Consider the following 4120-nt stretch of genomic DNA (forward strand, 5'->3'; position numbering starts at 1 on the left):
TCTAATAAACTAATTCCCGTTTCTCCCCCCCATACTTTCTGCGTTCTCATTTATACGTGTGCCCAGGTATTACTCGTATGGGTGAGAAACTGTTAGTATGGGTTTAGTTTTAAGTTTCCCCATATTGGCGACTGTCATAGCGTTAGTGATTGTGCACGATGTACCTTGCATCTGTATGTTCGTGCTAGGTGGTGCATTGTCCATCGTTTCGCGATTATTTATAAATAAATACGAATAAAACAATTATACTAATAGATTATTATTCGAAATATTATACTAATGTATTATTATTTATGTCGTTTTGCATAGTAGAGTCAACACATATTGTATGTAAATATTCGTATATTACTAGTATGCATATATATACTAGTATATACTAGTATTTTTTGCTTTAGTCATTTACGCAATAATCATTAGCCTTGACAGTCGATTACAGCAATTGGTACGTACTCCTAATATATTAGAAAAAATACGCGTTTGAGCTAGGGTGTCGGAGGTGCCCCGGGGCATACTCTCTAGTGTAGGCTTTTGCACCCTGGCGGTATGTGAGAGAATCGTGGAGTGTGTGTGTTGGAACGAATGTCTTGCTATTTTTTAAATATAGGTTGTAGGCAGGCAGGTAGCATACTTTTTCTGTGTGACTGTGTATTTAATTTTAAGTAGGTAGGACCGGATACAATGCGTTCTAATTTCCACTCAGGAGTGGAATGTTCCGTATCCGCATATTAGGCAAAGTTTCAGCAAATTTTGCAATTATTATAGCATCTTTGTGTTTTTTTTCCCCTCATATTTTGCTGATGCTCTGTATTGCAAGATATACCTATCAGTATTCAACAGTTTAAAAGTCTTTGCATTTGTTTAAAAATTTCTTTTCTTCGAATTAGCAAAGATTTTTGAACGTGTTGGATACTTAGTATTAAGCATATTAACACTTCGCACTCTTTTGTGACTTGTTTTTTATAAAGAATATATAATTTTTTATACATGTACATATAGTAAAGTAAAAATAGTAAAAATACAAAGTAAACGTGATTCTATAAAAGGATAAGACCATGAGATATATCATAGATTTTGTAGTTTTTTTCGATACTTTTTAATTTTTTAAATGCGAAGTGTTAATAATAGGTTCATCGATTAGCTTAGATATTTGCTTGGGCATTCGAGTAAATGTGTCTGTGTAAATGCGTACGATTGATGGATTCTTTCGATCCATTGATCGTCCACAGACTAGGATAGTTCATAAAATGTATAATAAGCTTTTATTTTTAATTTTTTTTTTCTTTGTAGTTCTTGTCAGGGAATGCTCTATAGCAATTGTTAAGGCACGAAGCAAAGAAGAGGCTATATGCCGAAGAGGCCCCCACAATATTGTGGCTCAAGAGGGCAACTATCGACGACGAGTCCTTTTTTCAAAGGATCATATGTTCCTCTGATAATGGCTCGTAGTCTTATCACATTTTTTTTACCACGTTGTCATTTTGCTCGTCAGTAATAATTTTTACAGATGGAGATGATGGATCATTTCATTTAATGTTGCTTAAGTAGAGTCACGCGTTTACATTTTTTTACAACGTGATATAGGGATTCATAAAAATATGCTTTTGCATATTGATTGTACGATTAATATATTTTCTTTTTGTTACAGGTGAACATCGTTGGATTTGTTGACATTAATTTTTTTCGATTTTCGCGTATTAGAGCGCCTAAACTGGCTGCTATATAAAAGATGTTATTTAAAAGTTTTTTTTTTTATATAATTTCAATATTAATTATAATCAATATAATTGCAGGAATTATATTCAAATATTTGTAGGATCTTCCAAAGATTTTGAAGATGTTTATTAATGAAATGTTTATGTGTTTCAGGTCTCGTTGCATAGATCTTATGTGTGGTTTGTTTGATTTTATGTTAATAATATCAACAACACGTAGAATAAAATTGCATACTTTGGCAGTTTTATTTTTTTTTTGTTTTTACTTATTATATATACACTATTTTTAATTTTTCAGGTATTTGATAATGAATCAATTGGTATTGCAAAAGAAGAATATAAAGTATACTAAATACTAAAATTATATATAACTAACTTAGAATAATTTATATTATGCATTATTTTACGAACTAAAGTATATTAGCAAAATATATTAGTAAGTAATTATTTCTTCAAAATATAATTCTATTGCATGTTAATTTATAAGGCATGGTAAATGGTGTATGTTGGGATTATATGCTTGATTTTTTACGCTTTAGCACTTTCTTAATAGTACTATTAAGGATTCTATTTTTAAGATTAACTTATCTTTAAGGCTAATTTAAGACAAAAATGGTAGATCAGTTAATTATCTGCCGCTTAGCAATTAAGATAGTTTAAAAAAGCTTGGATATATATACAGTTGATTCATGAATGAATGCCATTATTTACAAAATGGCAATTATTTATGAATCAACATATTTTTGTTTCATAATTTTCCCTATTACCTTATTTAACTTTTAAATCTCCAGCTTTAAATTTATCAATAACATAATATATTAATTATAAATGTAACATAGTAGTGATTATAAAGTACATGTACATTGTATATTTCCGGGATATACAAATTATATGTATATCATATTACGTGAATTAATTATATCAAGATCGTGCGAAGATATTTTTAAGATTATTAGTAAAGAATTCAAGCTTTTTCTCCCGGGTAGGATAGGGCAAAATTGCGGTTGATGAATCTTCGATCGACCACGATCGGATCGATAGAAGATTTTTATTAAACGCGATTAATTAGTATGTTATTTTAGCCCGTGGATCTCCATATGCAGCAACCTCCACGCGGTGGGATCTGGGTCGGTATTACTTGCGATATATCGAAATGTAATTGTGAATTATCCAGTTATCATTATTCTGATAGTATTATTTTTAATAATACTATGTAAGTACTACCGGGCGAATGGCTGCATGTTTCAGTGCGTTTCCAAAATCTTTTCTATCTAATTGTAACTACACATTGAAGTATTTTAAATTTTACATTGTATTTTGGTAGATAAGTAGATTATATATGATAGAATTCTAAAATAATTTCTTAAAGAAACGCATCGAAAAATTCTAATTTCTTTATTATTTTTATTTGTTCTTATCTATTTCCATTTATTCCTATTTATTTTTATTTACGCATTTCACGTTAAATATTATATTTTCTATTTTACTTACGTTCGCTGAAAAATTAAAGATGTTTTTAAATATATATAATAAGTCCTTTAATAAAGATGGAAAGATAACATTAGGATATAAATAATAGTTTTAAAGTTCCCCCACCAGTTGCCATATAATTCTTGGAAATGAGTCTCCGGCAAGCAACAAAAGAGAAAGCAATCGTATGTAATAATATTCTAAGTATATCTATATATGTGCGTATTTGTGTACGCTATGTATACGCTGTATTGTACTCTCTAGGATGTATCAACAATATGTAAACAATCAAGGGACGGTCTAGAGGACGATCTTCCTGACTCATCTCTACAGTTTTCGTTCGTATAAGCAACCTTCCAGACGTGTTCGAACCTGTTCCTGCTTCTTCAATTTCAGTAAGTCTAATTTTTCATTTGTATTACATATAATATTTTACAAACTTGATTTAATCATTTACAACTTATTATTCCTATTTTATATCATATCAGATTTCGATATACGATATAGCATTTATATATTGATTACGCAAATCACATTTACACGTGTACAATCTTATACATTACACATGTAATCTTTAACATAATCGTATACATCTTATACAATCTTGTACGTATTTTATATTAATAATAGTTTGGATATTTTCAGGTTATTAATTATCATATTGGCCAATATAATATTCATCAATTCGTTTGGACGCCTACACATTTGATAGGAGTTATCATATACTTCCTGCTGCTCTTCGTGTATGGGTATATACAAAAAAGTACATCGTTAAGAAATTTTTATTTAAATTCAATTACTACAAAAAAATAGATTTTAATTCTTACGAACTATCTATCGCGTTATACGACTGTATGTATATTCATGTGTTCTATCGTAGTCTTATTGTAAGTTTCTATGCTCTATTATATCCAGAACTTTTATTATATAATATTTTA

The 4120-nt window shown here is 29.4% G+C and overlaps 1 protein-coding gene and 1 long non-coding RNA gene across 3 annotated transcripts in view; one reads left to right on the forward strand and one right to left on the reverse strand.

Annotated features, from left to right (window-relative positions):
- The window catches only part of LOC122634637, a 6093-nt gene extending 2176 nt beyond the window's left edge, over positions 1-3917 (forward strand). Inside the window, exons 3-4 of the long non-coding RNA XR_006328445.1 lie at positions 3447-3577; positions 3828-3917. This is a non-coding gene — a long non-coding RNA (uncharacterized LOC122634637). The remainder of the gene's footprint in view (positions 1-3446; positions 3578-3827) is intronic.
- The window catches only part of LOC122634635 (glyoxalase domain-containing protein 4), an 11376-nt gene that overhangs the window by 3380 nt on the left and 3876 nt on the right, over positions 1-4120 (reverse strand). The gene's annotated exons all lie outside the window — the stretch shown is intronic.

Source organism: Vespula pensylvanica, chromosome 15, assembly GCF_014466175.1.
Source record: "Vespula pensylvanica isolate Volc-1 chromosome 15, ASM1446617v1, whole genome shotgun sequence".
In the NCBI taxonomy this organism is placed as follows: domain Eukaryota; kingdom Metazoa; phylum Arthropoda; class Insecta; order Hymenoptera; family Vespidae; genus Vespula; species Vespula pensylvanica.